Genomic DNA, 6,000 nt, shown 5'->3' on the forward strand with positions numbered 1-6,000 from the left:
ACTTTCTACTCCGGCCTTTTTCTGCATGATTTTCCAAAAGACAGTAGCACCTTTCAAGGAATAGGGAGGTCGAGTGATATATTGCAAAGGGCAGCAGGCCTGGGCCCAAGACTCTCTTTGGCTACTTACTGGTTACCTTTGGTTGGGCATGTCACTTAACCCTCGTTCTTACTTGCCTCATCTGAGAAATGGGAATCGAGATAACTTACCTGATAGCTCGTCATGGTGACTGAGACCACGGGCCAGAAGAGCTTCGTTTCTGCAAAGCCAACATCAATGCACATTATTACGGTTGTTGAAAGAGGACACGAGCCTGTTCCCAGAATTCCACAGTCCCCCAATCTTCACTCAGGGCCCCCAAGTGGTATAAGTGGAAGATTTTGGCTAATTCAAGCCCCGAAGTGGGTTCCAGTCCTGCTTTGCCACTGACTCCATCATAACACTAGGCCAATGACACCCCCTTTCCAAAGTTCGGTTTCCCCATTTGAAAAAAGCAGAACTTAGAGCAGATGATCTTGAAAGAATCATCTAGCTCTTACAGGCTGGAATGTCGAAATCTTCCTCCCACCTCCAACCTCTGAAGTCTGCCCCAGACTTTGAAACACCTGCTCTAAGATGCTGGTCTGCGCCACATGCTAAGGCTCAAAGCCTTGCAGGGGCTGTTAGCCCTTTGTTGCCCAGCGGCCTGACTTGTGGGAGGGCCACTGACTTCTCCAGGGCAGCAGGAGCTCCAGCTCCATGGTGATCAAATCCAAAATGCACAGTAGGGACTTCCACATTGTGCTACAGACCCCTGGCCTCCCTCGGCCCTACGTCCTTTAGACCACCTCCCTGGGGTGCCTGGGTGGCTCAGTCGGTTAAGCATCTGCCTTCAGCTCAGGTCATGATCCCAGGGTCCTGGGATTGGGTCCCCTGTCGGGCTCCCTGCTCAGCAAGGGTCTGCTTCTCCTTCTCCCTCTCCCCTCCCCCTTGTTCGTTCTCTCACTCTCTCTCTCTCTCTCAAATAAATAGATAAAATCTTTAAAAAAACAAACAAACAAAAAACACCTCCTAGCTAATAGTCTTTGCCCTGCCCCAGAAGCCTCGTCTGCCACTCAAACACATTCAAGCAGAGCCCATCTTTAAACAGAGGTCCAAAGGCAGACCCAGGTATGTGGTTGATTGTGGCCTGGAGAACAGGCCCAGGGGGTGCTTGAAATGGGGGGAGAGCAGCCATGGGAGTGTGGGATGTGGACAGGGTGGGCGAGAAGGAGCCACCGGGGAGGAGGAGATGGCTGCAGACCTCCACTGGCCGTGCACACGTCTGGGCAGTGGGATGTGGGGATGTGCTCGAGGGCGCTTCTGGGCCAGGTGAAGGCCGTTAGCTAGAAGGCCGGTCTTAGGGGACGTGGGACTGAGGGAAGTCAGGGGCCTGGAGCACTATTTGGAAGTCCCTACTGTGAATTTTGGGTTTGATCAACAACTGTCACTAAAAGTCTTTCTTCCAGAAGATGGAAAAAATCTTGTCTCTCTGGGATACTGAGGCTCGTGAGGAATGCAGGGGGTGTAGCTGCGCCAGAGAATTCGGGAGGCATGGAGGGCTGAGCCAACTCTCACAGCGGGCCTGGGCCCGTCAGCCAGAGCGGGAAAGAGAAACAAACACAGGCCGCCGGATCCGGAGCGGCCCGAAGCCCCTGCAGAAGATGCCCTGAACGTCCACGCTCGGCCTCCACCGTCGGGGGCTGCCTGCTGGCGGGCACCCGGGTTGCCAGCTCAGACCCATGTTAGAAGTTCTTCCAGGGAACTCATCGTCCGCCACCTCTTCAAGCACTCCTGGTCCCAAGCTTCCCAGGGACGCGGGCCAACCAGAAGAGGTGCTTTGCCTGCTGCGGTTTATGCTCCATGAAGCCGCTCCCTCCTTCCGAGACAGCTGCCCAGCCCGCCACTCTGGCTCCAATATAGCACTTCCCTTTTAGCTTTTGAATTTCAAAGCAGACCTGACTGCAAACAGATGGATGGGGTCGTAAAAATCCCCCAAGCAGGGAGCAGAGAGGCTCATGGTCGTAAAAGAGAGGCTCCTTTGGAAGAACGAGTCCCTGCACGCATGCTGGGTTCCCAGCGCTCTGGTCACCCACATCCTCTGTGCTGCTAACACACCAAGCATGCTGTCTTCTCCTTCACCTACCCAAATCCCACCCGGCTTTCAAGGCTCAGCAGCGGTCCAGCATCTCCCAGGCAACCTTCCACGACCTCCCCTCCCAGACCCTAACCTCTCAGCCACCAGCCACCAGACTGCTCTTGCCTTTGAGCGCCTCGGGTACCACTCCCCACACGCCTTCACCTACTACATACATCTGGGCCTTGCTGGCAGGTTGTTTTTTGGTTTTTTGGTTTTTTGTGTTTTTTTTTTACATATCTTATCTCTGTAAATAGATCTGAGGCCTAAGATCAGAAAACATCTTACCTTTCATAACTAATCTAGTGTGGGACCTAGACCGACGCTGAGTCAATGCTAACTGGATGCTTTTCATGAAAATGCAACTGTATATAGCTTAAATAACAGTAAACAGAACGTGGATGGAGACCATGTTACCTATAAGCAGCTGCTCTGGGGACTTGTTACTGTGCAACACAGGAAGTGTCATTCCACCAAGCAGGGGGGATCCATTTCCAGGGTGCACTCCAAGCAGGAAGTGACTTCACTCAAAGAGATGCCCTATTATGTCCAGAGTGAAGAAGAGCCATTGACAGAGGGAACAAAGACAGGACAAAGAGCAAGGAGGTCGAGGATGTGAAATGAGTGGTGGAAGCCATACGGGCTCTGGGATCAGATAAGCCTGGGTTGAATCCCAGGTTACCAACTACTTGACCCTGTGCAAGTGACTCAGGCTCTGAGCCTCAGTTCTGTTATCTGTAAATGGGAATGATGATAAGACCTATCCTGCACATGTGAGGTGTGAGTAAGATAACAGTGCTCAAGATTGGCTAAGTGTTATCAGAGAGAGCCCCACAGGCCAGGCAAGTGGGAGGGAGCCATCTCTGGGTTTGCAAGAAGAACTGGCATCCAGTCTGGTTGGACGGAATGAAGACTCCTCAGAAATTGACATAATTGTTCCCGTGTATTGAGGGCTCGCTATGTGCCACCTGGCTTGTAAAGAACAGTTCAATCTTCACACTGTCCTTGAGAGTGAAGATTATTGTTGCTGCTTTACAGGTGAGGAAACTGAGTTTCCAAGAGTTTAGGTTATTTGCCCATGGTCACCTAGCCAATGTCAAACTGCAGAACCTGCACACTTAATCGCCCTGCTGTATTGAGATAAAAGTTGCACAATGGAGACTACGGAACTAAAGTATAACCCAATATTGCTTAGAATTTTTCTTGGTGTCTATGAATCATAGCTGAGGTTCCAAAGATAAAGACAGTGTGTCCCAGTTTGGAAGAAAGAAACCAGACCACCCCTGTGGAATCGCGGAGGGATAGAAAACACCCCATATACCACCCCTCCCCAGTCAACTAGCATATGGGTAGGGCTGAGGCCAGAGGACCCTCGGGGGTAGAGGGGTGAAGCAGTAAGGAGCAGATTAGCAGAGCAGGAGCTATGGGGGAGATGGGACATGCCAGCCAGGGAGGGCTTGCCCACAGCAGGGAGGAGCTCAGTGTCCCTGAAGAAACCCACACGTATGCCCCCAACCAGAGAAAGAGCTAACATTTGGACATCTGCCACCAGAGGGCACTGATGCCCTCTTTTTCTTCATCTCATGGTCCCGCCCAGCCTGGGAGGGGCCGTTGGCACCCTGAGGTGACAGGGCTTACTCTGAGTTGAGCTGGGGGCAGGAGTGGGTGGGGGGGGGGGTGGAGACAAACATTTTGAAGTTGGTGAGAAACCTAGATTGATTTTGATCAGATGAGAGTTTTTAATCCAGGGAAAGGAGACCCTTTCAATCCCAGATAGTGATGGGAAAAGTATTGGATCCATACAGGACGTGGTCCAGGGATGGTGAGGGACCATATAACCAGCTGAAGGGAGTAGTTGGGGGAAAGAAACTCAAGTCGTTCTCTCTTTGTACCCCACTGAGTCCACCTGGATCGATCAGAAGTTTACATTTGGAAACCTGGCCAGCGGAGTGGGCCACATAAGCAGCGTCAGGCAGGACAAGGTGAACAAGAATCCAAAGCAGACCGTCTTGGAGAGTCCGCTCTCGGCTGCCCTGGTAACCATTCTTACGTGTTCATCTGTAAGAGGCCATGAGAGACCCACCTCAGAAGTCACTGATATGCTGCTTTAAAGCCAGTAAATCCAATGATGAGTGTGCTAGCTCCATAGCAGGCTGTGTATAATTTTCATTCCAGGGTATGGTTCAAACTCTCTCAAAATGAAAGTCCAAGTTATCATTTAAAAAAAAAAAAAAAAGCCTGGAGATTTAGTTGTGTGGATACATCCAAATGGGGTAGATCATCCAGATTCTGGAGTCCAGAGAGAACCACGCCATCACCGAGAGGCACCACCACATGGCGAAACATCGGCTCAAAGGACTCTCCATATGAGACCCTTGAAAATGGCTTCTCTTTGGCTGAAAATGAGATCTTGATTCACGACTGGGGCACTCAAGCTCCTGTCTCACATGGAGAAGGCCAGTATCAACCATGGACAACCACCCTCTCGGAGCCCTCATTTTCCAGGCGTTCCCGTGCAGGGTGCTGGGCATGAGTGTCTCCCGCTCTCTGCTGCCGATGGCCCTGAGAGGTCAGTTCTGCCAGCCCTGTTTCATAGACATGGACACAGGTTTGGAAAGATGAGGGGCTTTTGCTGGGACCTCATAACTTACAAGTGGCTGCAAGAACGAGATGGCCCATAAGACCCTAAATCTGTGCTTTTCCAGCTACCCTAAGTCAGCACTAGGTCCAGCCTCAGCCCCCGCCTTTTGGACCCTCAAACGCTGTCGTGTCCCCATCTTACTCACTCTTGGCCCCTGGCCTGACTCCATCTTTCAGAGAGCTGTCCCTAGATTGCCAGGCCGAATCTTCCTTCTCCTGTGACCCTCATTACACTACAGCACTTGCCCTCAAGGCTCATGTCACTCTGACTTATAGAATCACATTCATAGGTAGCCAGCTATTTTTTTTAATGGCTCCTTCTGCTTGAGACCTCTTCTCTGTCCACACTCACTCCCTTGGTGACCTCAGCCAGTCCCATGGCTCTAAATAATCTGTGATGGGTCCCCAAGCTACACACTAGCCCCACCTCTGCCCTGACATCCAGCTAATACCGCAACCTCTGCACTTGGATGTCAGAAAGCATCTCCAAGTCACCACATTCAAAACCAAACTTGTGCTTTCCGCCCCTAACCCGTTCCTCCCTCCATGTCCCACCTCAGTATATGGTGCCACCATTCCCTTGCTCCCTCAGAGCAGACACTGTGGAGGTGATCATGACTGATCTTCTCCTCATCCCCTATATACTTTCCATCCTGTTACTTCTACCATCAGAATCTATGCAGAAAAGGACCACTCTCACCCCCACTACTACCCTGGGCTGAGCCACCCTCCTCTCTCCAGCCTCCCAACTGACTTCCTTGTTGCTGCCAACCCCAGTCTACACCCCACAAGGTCACATGATCCTTTTCAATGTAAATTAGATCATGGCAGTCCCCAGCCATGAACCCCCAGTGCTTTCTTATCAGACTCAATGAAATCACCATTGCTTACCCTCCCTGATCCGGGTCCTATCTGGTGTCACTCCTTGCCCTCTTCTTGCTTACTCCAAGCCAACCATATTGCTCCTCATCATTGCTTGAACAATGGTAACACCTTCAAGTGTTAGGACTTGGCACTTGCTGTTCTTCCAGCCCAGAATGTTTTTCCCCCAGGTCTTTGTTGACTTCTTCTCACCCCCTTCACCTCTCTGCTTACATGCCACCTTCTCAGAGAAGCCCCCCTGATCATCTGTAGGAAGCGTTGCCCTAGGGCTCTCTCTACCCACCATCCTATATTCATTTTCTTCATACCACTACTCACCACCT

The sequence above is a fragment of the Mirounga angustirostris genome, unplaced genomic scaffold, assembly GCF_029215605.1.
Source record: "Mirounga angustirostris isolate CCGP_5_RB_7025 unplaced genomic scaffold, mMirAng1.0.hap1 SCAF_4, whole genome shotgun sequence".
NCBI classification, from domain to species: Eukaryota; Metazoa; Chordata; class Mammalia; order Carnivora; family Phocidae; genus Mirounga; species Mirounga angustirostris.